The following is a 15172-nucleotide window of genomic DNA, read 5'->3' as shown; positions in this document are numbered from 1 at the left end:
AACTTGTGAGATGTGAGAACATAAATTTTGTTAGAGCAATGTAGGTCAAGGTTGACTTTTAGGGTACAATTGTGCTTTGAGGTAATATTGTGCCCCGCCAATAGGGTTAAGGTCGACCTCCCTTCAAAAAGATAAAATATTTTTGGGTTCTCTTTGTCTCAAGATTTCCAGTCTAGAATCGATTGTAGGTTTTCTAGAAACTTCATACAAACATTAGAAAAAAAAAAATTCCAAATTCAAGGTGAGTATTTGTCCTTTATCTATTTTAGGTTTTTGGCACACACTCTCCCATAATAGAAAGATCACTCATAACCCCCCTCTTTCCCCTATTTTTCATCACTTTATCCATTTTTGCATTGAACACCTTGTGTTTAATCAATTTGGATCATTCCTTTTGAGAATTAGGGTTGTTAAGAGGGTTTCCATTTCTTTCTATTCACTAACATGATAAATAAGACATTTTCCTTCCTCATACCTTTCCTCATCTAGATCTTCTTTAACAACAACATATACCACTTCCTTACCTTCATTCTCATCATTAGAATCTAACTCAGTGTGCTCCTCCTTAGCAATATAGTATGAATTATTTTCTTTGTCCTTGTATTTCTTGTAATCCTCACTCTTTCTATATTTGTTTCTCCTTTTATCATTCTTTTCACTCATGTTCTTGTTAGGATATGTAGTAGCAATATGACTAACTTCATTGCATTTAAAACGCATTAGAAGCAATTTACCTTTGAATCCTCATTTACCTCTCGGTAGCCTCCTTGCCAATAATGCTTCAATCTCATCCATCTATTTATTATTTGAATCTAAATCACTCTCATCCTTGCTACTCTATTCTTTCTTTGAATTTCCAATGGTTAGTGATGTCTTAAAAGCATTCTCAATCTTAGGCACACTATTATCAAAGTTACTTAACTCAAAAGTGATCAATCTACTGACCAAACCATCAAGAGTAAGATCATTACTAGGCATAGCTCAACATTCCTGAATAGTAGATACTCTTATAGAATAAATAGGTGATAAGGTTCTAATAATTTTACTTACAACTTCTTCATTATTCATGACTCCTCTAGCAGCTCTGATGATACTCACAACTTCTTTGATTTGGTTAACATATTGAATAGTGTTTTCTCCTTCTTTCATCATATTTACCTCTTACTGATGATACTCACAACTTCTTTGATTTGGTTAACATATTGAATAGTTGTTTCTCCTTCTTTCATCATAATTACCTCTTAGACTTTATGCTTTGGCTCTAAGTACATTATGATCTCGACCATGCACATGTATCATCTTGTCTAACATCTCTTTAGTAGTAGCATCATCCTTGACATCATCAAACTCAACATCACTTAGTGCAAAAGAAATCTCAATCATTAGGCTATTGTGTTATTTCTTCTAGTTCATCCCCTCAACTATCATAGGAGGTTTAGGAGGGGTGTACTAGTTATCCAGATAATATACTGCATTGTATCCAATCCTAGATAGATGCAACCTTATCCTTCTTTTCCATGAAGACAAGTTCTCCATGTTTAGCTTTGATACCTCTCTCTTATAAATCTTTGGATCTTTATCTTAATTATCTTCAAACTTTTTGATCAATAACTCATCTTTGATACCAATTATTAGATAACTAAAAGGGGGTGGGGATGGGGGTGTAGGGTGGATCAATTATCCTACATGCCTTAAAAATACTTTTCACCAACTCAAATAACTTAATCTTTTAGATCATAAGCTCAGTAACCAGATCTAACATCAAAATATAAACTAATATATACTTTGCATTAAATTGTCAACTTAATATACCAAGTATTAGAGTAATCTTCCAACTTGTACTGAGTTGTAATAATAAATAATAAAAATGAAATAAACTTGCAACATAATAAGCATTCACACAATTTTGATACAAGTATTTAACATGAAACCCTTGTAAAGGGAAAAACCACCTGGATATCAACAACACAAAAATTTTACTCTTAGGAAGTAAACTCTTTTAGGAGCCAACCTTGTTAAAGGTTACATACACATTTTTAGTGTGCCCTTGTTGGATTATTTTCACCAAAGATAATATAAACCTTGTTCACTTCTTAAAACTTCTTAAGAGTGGCTTGCTCTAAAGGACTTAAAAAATATTCAACATAATGTCACCATATAGGGTTTCAAAAGACTATTAGGTCTACTTAGTTAAGAGTTTTTTTAGCTACAATGATTAGAGAGTAAAAATGAATGATTTGTTAGGTTTCAACACTACCTTGCTTATTTAGATCACAATGTCTCTCAATCTCATTCCTCTTTCAATTTTTGATCCCTTTCTGGCTAATTCACTCACTCCACACATCAACTTAGCACTTCCCTTGCTTGATCTTCACAATGCAGTTATGATTGATTCTCCTTTTTTATCACTTCTTCAACTTTTTCAACATCAACAATAATCAAGAATATCAACAACAATAAACATTGTGTTCATCCTTTATATAGAAAATTTTTTCCATTCCTCTAAAATCTTCTATTTTCTATTGCTTAATCACAATCATCCAATCTTCTTCAAGTTCACGTTGATTGAATCTAGATGCTCATGAAATGTACTTCCACCTTGAACTTTGTGCCCCACTTCAAATTATCAAATCTCCTTCATCAGATCTTCATTGAATTTCTCCAACTGTTGATCTTATAACGAACTTCATTCATATCTTTAAACCTTCTTGAACAAACTTTATTTTCATCAAATGTTGGCCTTGTATTGAATATTTTCTTAAATTTTTCTTTATTTTTATGCTCAATTAACATTGTATCTTTCCGAGTCAACACTAAAATTTCCCAGCTAACACTATACATTATTCATTTCTTCATGTGGTTCTTGGTGACAACTATAGTAGATTAATTAATATCATGGTTCTTCATTCACCAACCAAACTCTCTTGAATATACGTGATCTCAACACTTAATCAAAACATGTAAAAAAAGCAAACAACCATTATACAATTAGTGTCTAACTCATTCAAGTGTCCCTTGAATACCATATACACTTATCAACACTTACATCATCATTATATGTTCTTCAAATCATTTTCATCAATCAAATGATATGACACTCTATTGAATTAGCATGATCTATAACCATCTAAGGCTTGACATTGATGACAACAAGAAACTAATTTGATTGTTTTACATTCATTAATAGTATTATCAGTTGGGGCTAACAACTAGCTCAATTTTGCATCCACATTATCACACATGGGACAAAGTTTATTTCCTTGTATTTCTTTATTTTATATGATTCAAACTAAGTATTGGCATCCCTTCCTTCATTTGGGTTTTGCTAATCTAATTTAGATCCAAAAAGGAATCATACTTGGAAATTTCCTTTATCTCCACACACATCATATTTAATGTTTTAGCATAAAAAGTGGAGGCATACATCCCATTAAAGTCCTTTCATTTTCCCCCTAAACATTTCAATGAACCAACATCTTACCCTCCTTCTTGGAGTTAGATATATCTCTCTTGAACATCTCTCTAATTTTGTGTAGGTTTCACCTTAACATTTTGGTGAACCCGACCTCATACTCCTCTTTATTTTTGGAGTTGGATTGTTTACATTAGGTGTTTACCCTCTTTTGGTGAACTAAACATCTTTCCCTCTTCTTGTGGATTTTGGAGTTAGATCCTTTGATCTCCCTTATTTCCCTCTTTGCATTAGATTTCTTAATATCTCTCCTTTATGCATCTAGATCTTGTCTTCTTTGCATTAATAATATTTAGTTAGATCTCTCTTTTTTCATGGATTTTTCAACATTGAGTATGTCCTTTTCATGTTATATTATTCAAATGTTTATTGGATCTTGCATAAATTTTAATAACAACATGATTAGTTGGATCTACTCTATATTTACTTATCCTTTTTCTCATGTATAAATTTTTTAAATAATTTTGCAAACATCATTCTCTTATATTTGACATCCTCTTATCAAATTAGATTTACCATATGATTTACCTCCTTATGGAGATGAGTAGCAGATTGCTATTGGTCATTCTCCTAATATAGGCCTTGACTATGGAAATGTATTGATTGAGGATGGTTCTATATCTTAGTTTAGCCATTATCCCTTTATGGACCCCACTTTAATTCATGATCATTCCTCTATGGTATTAATTGTTGATAGAGACATTTCTTTCATTTTTAATGTCACTCTGTGGGATGAAACTCTAGAAAATAAAGTTGATTCTCTCCCTCATGAAAAATATAACATGATGATTGATACCTTTTCTTTTCAACATGACAATGTTGGTGTTCATTCTTCTCCTAATACATATCCCCACTTGGCAATATTTTAGAGAAAGAGGAAGACATTATAAATACTTTCATCGATGTGACCTTGCCTTCATTTTATGTTCCTAGTAGTGATGAACCATTAATGGAAATTCATAATCCCTATTCTAAGGATTCCTTGGGAAAAGAAGATAATGGAAATATCCTTAATGCTTTTTCTTATAGTTACGATTGTATGGAGAGGAAAGATCTTAATCAAGTTAATCTACCTCAATCTATTCTCACTCTTAAGAGTTACCCTTCATTGAATAAGCCTCTTGTTACCCTTGAAGGTTGTCCTTCCATAACTCTTAAAGGGGAATCTGGAAATTCTAAGGATTATCATATGGTGTCTCGCACCTATTTTACAAGGAATAATCCTCAACCTACTACTTCTCTTCCACCATCTTAACCCATTCTTCCTCCTCCACCTCATCTTTCCCAAAATCTTGGAATGAGGTATGATTTGGTATTGTAATTACGTAATACTTCTACCAAGATTTCTCTTTGGGAACTTATGCAAACATCTCCTACATATCAAAAGCCTTGAAAAAATATTTAGAAACTCTTCTAATTCCACCTCCTAATAAAGATAAAATAAATACCTTTTTATTATGCATTAATGCTACCCTAGTTCCACCTCAAATTGTGTTTACTCGTGACAATTTTCCTCCTAAAGAGATTCAAGATTGATTCGATGCTCTTATGGTAGTTGTCTTTATCAATGGTAACCTCATTTAAAGAGCCTTAATAGATAATGGGTATGGGCTTATTATTTGTAGTATGGATATGCTTTAAAAAACTAAAGTCAATCTTTCAAAAATCATACCTGACAATGTTCCTATTTGGATGATGTTTCTAAGAAAAATTTAGACACAATCACTTTACCTATCAAAGTAGGTCCAAATATTTTAAATACTTCTCTCCATGTTATGTTTAGATCTCTTAATTACAACCTTCTTTTGGGTATACCTTGGTTACATTCTATATATGCTATTCCTTAAACTCTTCCATAAAAATTCAAGTTTATCTACAATAACGTGATGCACATTCTTCATGTGGATAATAACCCAAATAGTTGTCTAAATGTTGAGGAAATACAAGCTCAGGAATATGATAATTATCCTCCTTCTATAAGTATCCTTTTAGAAGAAGATTAGGGTACATTATATTTCAATCACACTTTTATTGGAGAATATAGAGTTAAGGATCTTTCATTCACAAAATCTAAATCAACTCCTCTTTCTAATCACTTTGTTACTACTTACCCTCACATTGAATCTCTCAAACCTAGTGCTATGTATTCTGGTTTTCATCCTGGTTATCACAAATTTATTGAGAATGGATTTGGTAAACAACAACACAAAAATCATATTCCCTTAGGCAATGGGGGGAATAGGTACTCTTTCCACACCATTATAAATCATAATTTAGGATAAATGCCACAAAGTATTGTGTCTCATTATTTATTTACATCCTCTCCTATTAATCAAGAAATAATCTTACCTAAAATTATTCAAATTAAGGTGATTACTAGGCATAAATGTAGAAAGAAATAATTGAATTATGAATCTTACATTTTGAATGTATCATCGTTACCATGACCACTGTAATAATGAATGCAAAGATTTAAATTATAAGATTCAACAACTCATTACTAATAGGGTTATTCACATATCTCCTTATGATAAGTGTTATTTTTAATCCTTATTTCTTCAAATAAAATCTAAGTATTTATTATGTTTCTCCACACCATGTAACACTATTAGCCTTCCTCTTTGGGGATCATTGTCATATATGGTTTGTGAGTAGCATAACAGGTCCTATTGTCTCTTGGTCCTAAACTTGGGGGGCAAGGGAATCTTATCCATAACTCTTATGGATCCACTATTTCCTTTGGTTGTGTGTTATTTGTTTATCATGTGACATTCAATATTACATCATTTGTAATTGGGTTTTCATGCTAGATAGATCACTTACCTTGGACCCTCATAATAGTGTATTATCCTTTTCAAGGATTTTATTTTTTACTTCTTACATGGTGTCTCATTGAATTATACCCTTGCATGACCTCATAGGAGTTATGACCTCTTTGGTTTGGACTGGGTGTTGTGTGTGGATACTATCTTGATGTTGAAATTTATGTATCATTCTTCATCACTTACTTAAGATATTAAAATAAGAAATTATTTTTCCATCTTGGGGGGTGGGGGTGCATACATGGTCCCCTTATTTTCATATGCTTTTTATTTTTTCAAGGGGCTAGCTACTCTTTCTTTTCACAGGTCTTGGGTTGGTTTACTAGCATGGTACACACACTTGCTAGACCATTTGACCTATCCTAGTGCATGCTCAAACCATTCTTGTGATATGGGGGTACTATATGATGGGGGTATAAACTATTGCAAGGTGCAAAATTTATGGGATTGACTATTAGGAATACAAACCTGCTAGACCATTCAATCCTCCCCCTTTGTTTTCTTTGTGGGATAGACTATCGGGAACACAAACTTGTTAGACCATTTTATCCTACCCCCTTTGATGTGGTTCACAATAAGGAACACAAAATTTCTTGGGAAAATTGATCACACCCCCCTTATATCTCTCCCTTTCTTATCAGTGGCATCTCTTTTATTGCAATTTTTGTATACGATGAAGACTTAAGTCTCTTAGAGTACTTTAGCCTTGATGGCTTAGTATGATTTTTAGGTTATCCTCAAATCTATGCATTATTTCTTGCTTTATGATTTCTTTGTTTCCTAAGTCATGATAAGATCAACTTTCCTTTTGATCTACATTAGGTTGTGAGTTTGAGGAAACTAAAGTAGAGGATAAATGTACCATCTTAAAATGGATGCACTTTCCTTTTAAGACCTTTTAGAACCCATTTCATAGTGTCTTCTTTGACTATGGATAGTTGTGTGCTTGATGCCCTCTTTCTCTTATATTCTTCCTCTCTTTCTTGAATCCATCTGGATTTCCTTTGAACTTTTGGAGGTCCTTCTCTTCCATAGGTCAAGCTAGTCCATAAGAGGTTGACCCAGGTTTACCTCTTCCCTAGTAATTGAGGAGCTCAAGGCCCAAAATGTCTTGGAGTTCCAAATATTAACTCTCTACTACCCAATCAGTTTGTATTATTTTCTTGCCCAAAAACTAGTATAAAGGGAGGCTTGGGCTTCATTTTCACATCATGCATGAACAAAAATCATCAAGAACTCATGGAATTCTATAGCTCAAGGAATTAAATCATTCAAGCAAACAATTTTTCTTCAAGTCTCCAAGTCTTTAAGGATCCTTTGTGAGAATTTCCTCTTCAAAATCTAACATTGTTGTTGGAAATCAAGGGAGGATATCTACATTATATGGAATCCATCATATTCTTCATTAATGCACATTTACATCCATGGATCCATGATTTTCCTATGCTAGATCCATTGCAATTCTGGAGATATTCTACATCCTTCATAACAAATTCAATATCTACAACATACAACACAACAAGATCCTTACTGACAAGGATTTTTGGAAGCCAAGTGTGCTTACATTTATCTTGTTTTCTTTACATACATTTACATTTCAATTTCAAGTTTGATTCCTCAATCTAGGGCTTGACCAACAAAAACCTATGTTTTATGTGCACATAAATAAGATTGTGAAAATGTGACTACAAATATAGAAATAACTCTCCAAAAGCTTTTCAAAAAATCTGGGTCAACCTAGTTACAATTCCTTGGGAACACAGTGACATCATGGGAACCAATCTAGAACAATTACCACCAAGTCAAATTTTTCCTTTCACCTTGGTAGAAAATCTATTCCTAGGTTTTTTTTGCATTTTTTATTTTATTAAGAATTACGCAAATGAAATTTCATAATTCATTCTAGATCAAAACTAATTGAAGCAAAAAGTCATTTTCCTCTACACATTCCAAGGTGAATCCTTTATCTTTTATTTCATTTCATACTTTTAACATAGTTTGGTATCCTAATTGGGCTGATTATATACACTTCATATCTAGATCTACCTTATTTAGTCAATTAGTTCAATTTTGCATCCACATTATTGCACATGGGACAAATTTTATTTCCTTGTATTCCATTACTTTCCATGGTTTGAATTGATTATTGACATCCCTTCCTTTATTTGGGTATTTCTCATCTAATTTAGATCCAAAAAGGAATCATACTTGGAAATTCCCTTTATCCCCACACATATATCATATTTAATGCTTTAGAGTGAAAAGTAGAGGCCTACATACCATTAAAGTGCTTCCATTTTTTCCCTAAACACGTATAACTTGGACAACATCTACAAAGATGAAGTTTGAGTGTATTTATACACTCTACAACATAGGTGCATATTCATGTAGCCCTACCTATCTTTTTATGAGTATATAAGTAACCTTTGTCATTACATCCTTCAATTGTTTTAACCTACATGCCTTCTATATTACTCTTTCTAATTGTCCTTTTATTTTGTTACATCATCAATGACCATCTTGCTTAATCATTGATTCATTACACACTTCACCTATTTTCCTATCATGACTTATGATTAGGTCACCTTACATATGCTAACCTATGTACTCTTCTACTAGTAATTTCTTGCAACTTCTCCATCTTCATCAGCCAGTTTCCAATTGAAGATAATGCTCACATCACCATTTATTAGTCAACATGCCCCCTTTGCCATTGATGGAAAAAACTTTAACCATATTTGCATTGTTATGTCAGGACATTTGGCTTCACTCTATTTCTCCTTTATTATCCTTAATCTTTTTTATTATATTGGTAGAAAACTCTTACACTAGTGTGGACCTAGTAAAAAAACATTAAAACTCTCCCTCAATACAATCTCTTTTGCGTTGTCTCTTTCCTTCTATTCTACCTCTTCATGTCTAACCTTTCTCTTATGCTCTTCCTATGTTTTTAGTTCTCCTTGGTTCTTTGTTTTCTCTCTCATTTTCTCCTTTAGTTATATTATTCATCTTTTTATTCCTTCCTTATTGTCATCTTCTCTTTATTCTCTCCCTTTTCTTTGTTCATATTTATTCTTTTTCATTCGCCCCCTTTTTGTCATCAATGACAAAGCATTATATTCTATCAAATATGTCCTTCTATTGACCTTATACACTATCAATATGTGTTTCTTGTGATGCCTTTATATTGGTGAGAGCAACGGTCTCACTCTTGATATTAACCATGTGATCTTCAATTCCTTCCAATGTACTAACTAGTGTTTTGGAAATTAGTTCATCTGCACCTGGATAATACCTACCAAGGGTGATAGTATACTTTGAAGTTCCAAAATCCTTATAGTTCATGTTTCTTGTTCTACCTTTACCCTTTGAATTATATGAAGGGTTTCTTGAGTCTTTTCTATATAATCTCTTGTTAAATCTTTTATTGCATTGAATATCCTTTTCATCTGTTGAAGCTCTTGTTAAGCTTGCTGGATAATTTTCTCTAAGTCACTTGTGAATGAACTTGGATCAAACACCTTTTTTAGTGCATATATTATAGCATCTAGTGCCTTAACCATTTCATCCTTTACCTCTTTTAGTATCACCTTTCCAAGCTTGATAAGGTTTATGAGCTGCTCAATTTTCTTTTCTTCAACTTTCTTCACTACTATATTTTCAATATCTCGGAGTTGTTCTTCTATATTGTCAACTAAATGAGTAATCTAACTAATTAGATCCACGTTGGGATCATAGATGACCTCAAAAGTTGGCTCAACAATTGTATCTCTAGTCTTGACTAATGTATTATCCATTTGTTATCATTTACTTATTACTTTTAGTTTGTCTCATTTCTTTAGAATCTTTGATTATTCCTTAAGTTCTTTGATACTTATTTTATTTACTCTAGGTTTCATTTCTACAATGATTTTGTCAAGAGATTCCTTCTTTGCTTCTATTTTTGTATCTAATTTGAAGAGTTCTCCTTCATCTTCATAATTGGTTGATGACAACAATGATGATAATCATAGATCCTTTCATCTTTTCTACTTGTTGAGTTCACCTCCTTCAATCCTTGACTTAATTCTTGTACTCCTCTTATTTTTTTATCCAATCATTTTTCTTTCAGACACCTTAGAGTGTGATGGTATCACTTCTCACATAGGTGTCTCTGCAGCTTCAAAATGCACTTTATTTACTACTAAGTTAGACTTTTCTTTAGCTAGTGACTCCTTTTGTTCCAATGTTTTCTCCTTCTTGAGAGTTGTTTCCTTTATTGGTGCCCCTTCCTTGAACAAGACTTGTGTTGGCTTAGGTGTCTTCTCCTTTTCTAGTTCTTGAGCATTTTCAGGAGAGAACTCAACCTCTTGCATAACCTAACTGATTATCTCTTCTATCTCTAGTTGAGTCATGCAAACATGTGACTTAACTTTCTCTTCACTTACTGACCTCCTTGAAAAATCAAGCACTGGCATTGTGGCATGTGTGATTGGTGGTATGCCACTTCCTTGTTTAGAATCTAGAGTTTGAATCTTTGGTGCACTTTGCTTCTCTTTTGGCTTAAGAGACTTCTCCTTAGTAATTGCTTCTCATTTCTATGTAATGTCCACTTCCTTTGGCACTTGTTCTCTTTCAAGTATTTTTGTGACTTCAAATTTTCCTACTCTACTAGTTTCTTCTCCCTTTCTTTTATCCTTATTGGACTCTTTAGTTATACTTTTTCCTTTTGGTTCATGTAGTCTCTTGTTGATTTCTTTTTTGTTCTTTATGAGGAACTCATATATCTAATTGGCTACACCCTTCTAGTGTTTGACTACACTTCATAAACATATATTTAGTTGACTTGTTAGTATATAGGTTATACTTTCTTGCATACTAAACTTGTGCTTGTATACTTCTATTAGTGTTCTTTTGTCATTTTTGTCTATCTTATGTCTTATTTTGGGTAGAGTATCATAGTATAGTTTTTCAAATCTTTATAGAGCTATACTCCATTTCTCATATATTATGTTGCCTAGTTATCCAGGTAGAAAGCTTATAATCTTTGATGGTCTTTTATTAGTTGTTCTCTTACTTGTCAACATTGGTTTTATAATCTTGTCCTTTTTCTCTTTATTAAACTTAGAGAAACTATTTTTAAGTATAGTATAATTATTGATCTTTCTTATATCATCTAGAATTCCATCTAATGAGAGTGATTTTGACTTCCTCTTACCTTTCTTTGCTATTTTCTTTACCTTAGTACGAGTCTTCATCTCCGATGATCCTTTTCTCCCATGATTCCAATGAGGATTATTTTTCTCCCATCTTTGGTGGGGATCCACCTATGAGTTCAGCTTCTATTTCTTCATCATTCACTCTTCAACCTCTATTACTTTGGATTACCTTGTTTCTTGACTTCATGTTATTTTCTTTTGAATACTTTCCTCTACCTTCTTTTGCTTGAGAATTCTATTTCATATCTCAACATAGGTGCCAAACCTTGGTAGATTAAGACTTCTTGGTATAGTTAGTAACCACTTAATGTGTGTCCTAGCCACTTCTTCACTCACTTATTACTAAAATAGTGTCAACCAGTGAGTCCTTGGTTGTACTTCTTGGACAATGTCCTTATCTATATTTTTGATAAAGCATATGTCACTTTTGTATTTCTCCACCAAATTGGTAGGAATCCTTTCCTTCTTATGCATTTCTTGCTAAAAGCTTGTAAAATACTCCCATAGAGTAGCATTACCCTTCCCTCACATTTCCTTATATTCTACTAATTTGTACAATTATTAATTTCTCCTTTGACCATTTCAAGGTTAAAAACATTTGGAAATCTCCTCTAAAGTAGAGGAATATGTATACTAGAATTGAACCAAGCTTAATAATTTGATTATTGTAGTATATTTTGATCTTCCCAAATTCTCCATCATTTTTTCATGAATCCATCCACTAATATTAAGTGTAGCTTATATGTGTATAATTTGATGGGCTCTGTATGTTGCTCCATTGGAGATATTGTTTTCCCTTCTTGAATGATATATTCTATAACCTATTACCATAATCATGAATCTTACTTCATGATTCATGATGTCAGTAATTGTGAATGACCTTTCATCGTGTTATCTACTTGTGAGGCTTGTAGTCATCTTTTCCATTATAGTATTTGAGGTTAGATTCACTCCCATAGCATTGAATCTAGTTATCTTTTGTATTATTACCTTAGTGATTTTATATGATTTATCTAACTACATGTAATGGTCATGAATCCTACTCAATACAAATACTTCTCCAAGTACTTGTGTTCTCTTAAAACCCCTTTTGCCTAAAAGATTTCATACAACTCATGAATCATCTTGTCACCCAATTATTGTATCTCTACATCTAGATACTCACTTACATCCTCAGTAAGTAGAATGTTAGTGTATAGTGATGGTAGTTCTCCTTTCACTTCTATATCTTTTCCCTTAAATAGTATGCCCTCATATTCAAGATGTTTGGTGCTTCTCCTGTTGACTTTTTTTACTTCTTCAACCATTTGATCTATTCCTTTGAATGGTGGTACTTCACTCAATTTGCCACTATCTCTTGTGTAATGATCCACTATTTGTACTTCACTATTTTATCAACACAATACTCAAATATTGACACTAATCACTTGGAAGACAAGGGTTTTATAATTTTATAAGCTCAAGATATTTTAATCATGCAAATTGATAAATGACTTGTGGTAAATCAATATATATCCTAGAATTGTGATTTTAGGGTTGCAATGATAAGAAAAATATTAACCTACCACTTGAATTAAGCTATTTAATGCTTACAATCCATTGATAAATTATCACTTTTCAACTTTCTACCTATGATCTACAAGTGGTATGCATTCACTAGTGTGCCCAATCACTTAGTGGTCTTTGGCATCATATCTCACGACTTACTAATTTAGTCTAGGGGACCGGTGTAAGATTTACCTTATCTTATATAACCCCTTAAAAAAAGGCTTAGCTTAGTTTATCTTTGAGGCCTCACCACTTACCAATGATACTTCAACCTCTGTATGCTTGACTTTCTCTTTTTGCTCTCTATTCATAGCCCAGAACTTGGCAAAGTCCTTCTTGACTTTCTCTGTGTCAATAATTTTATTCTTTCTTTTTCCACCAAGTGACTAATTGTTTGGTCTTCTCTATGTATAAAATATCTCATGAGATGCCAATATATTGTGACACTTGAAGCATGTCACTCTAGTACCTTCCAAGGTCTAGTGTTATTCTTCTTATTCACAATCTTTTGTAGGATGACCACCATTCTCACACAAAGAGAAAATTGGTGTGGTGAACTTGTTCCTTCCAATTTGATTCATTGACTTGGGAGAGTAGTTAGATTTTTCTCTTGATAAAAACTCTTCTACCTTATGCCTATACTTGTTATAGTAGTAACAATGTCCATCTATCCTTCTTTCATTAAAATGAGATATGTACACTTGTGTAGTATGGCCATATAGATGACAATCATTACAATACCCATCAAAGGTACATTGTTTAACATATGATACCTTATTTAAAAAACATACATTTGACATATGTCCCTTCTTACTACAACAAGTGGGTTTAGTAGGCTTCTTATCTTTTGGATATGTTTCTCTTAACTTTTTGAAGTCCAAGTTTTCTTCTCTAAAAATCTCACCTTCTTCAGTCTTGCTATCACCTTCGTAGCCAAGATTGGTGGTACTTTTTTTTCTTCTCTAAGCTTTTATTTGTTCATAAATATTATGATATCTCATTGAATCTTCTTAGCTTCTCATTCCTTTCATTTGTACTCCTCAACTCATCAATCAAATTGATTACTATCTCAATCAGTTGCATGAACTACACAATATGAGGATGATTATTATCTTCTCTCAGCTACACTATCTTTGCATTTGTTTTTCTTTATTCCCTCAACTTCATCTTTGGATAAGATTGTGTTATCTCATTCCTCTTGTTCTTTTCTTAGTCATTTTTCTATCTCTCCCTTTTCTTTCCTCATATGTACAATGGTTTCCTTCAACTTCTTATTATCAACCATTAGATTGGTTATGGATTCATCAGACTCATTAGATCCACTTTTATCTTCCATCTTTTCAATGTTTTCTTGACTCTTACTAATTTTCTTCATTAGCTTCTTCCTCTTTCTCAATGACTCTCTCAGCTTATCCTTCAAACACTCAATAGTTTCAAAAGCTTCATCGAGCTATTTTTGTAATCTGAATGCTTCCATTAGATCTTCCCTTAAGTTGTTAAGCTCATTGTTATTAGGGTTTATTCTTTGATACAAATTTTTGGCCCCAATCAACACTAAGAGTGAGGGAGTGGGGGAGGGGGTGGTGAATCAATACAAACTTTCTTAATGGTGAACTTTGTTCCTAGCGAAATAAACTTTATTGCAAGTTTTTTGAAATAGTAAAATAATGAATGAACCATTGTAAAATCAAGTGAACTTACACAAGCTATATGCATTAATGAAACAAGGATTTGTACATGGAAACCCTCGATGAAAGGATGAAAACCATGGTGGCAGTAATATACCCACTAGCCCTTGTAATGCATGTAAAGGGTTTCCTTGTTAAAGGCTATGATTGGTCCTTTTGAGAACAAATTTAGTTAGGATTGATCATAACCTATAAGGATTAAAAAATCTTATGAAATCTACCTAGTTAGAGGATTTAAAAACAATCCTTTTAGGAGGTACCTTGTGAGAGGATTTATAAAGCTTAATACTGAAGCTTGCCTCATCAAGAGCTTACAAATAGATGCAATGGTAAGAAAAAAATCTAAGAGAATGATCTAATAATAGAATTATCTTTCCTTGTAGATCTTTTTGATAACTCTTTGAAGATTCTATGAACTTCTTCCTTTCTGTCACTTTCCCTTTG

Source organism: Cupressus sempervirens, chromosome 5, assembly GCF_028749045.1.
Source record: "Cupressus sempervirens isolate cs-2001-9-10 chromosome 5, ASM2874904v1, whole genome shotgun sequence".
NCBI classification, from domain to species: Eukaryota; Viridiplantae; Streptophyta; class Pinopsida; order Cupressales; family Cupressaceae; genus Cupressus; species Cupressus sempervirens.
This window is presented reverse-complemented; position numbering follows the sequence as displayed.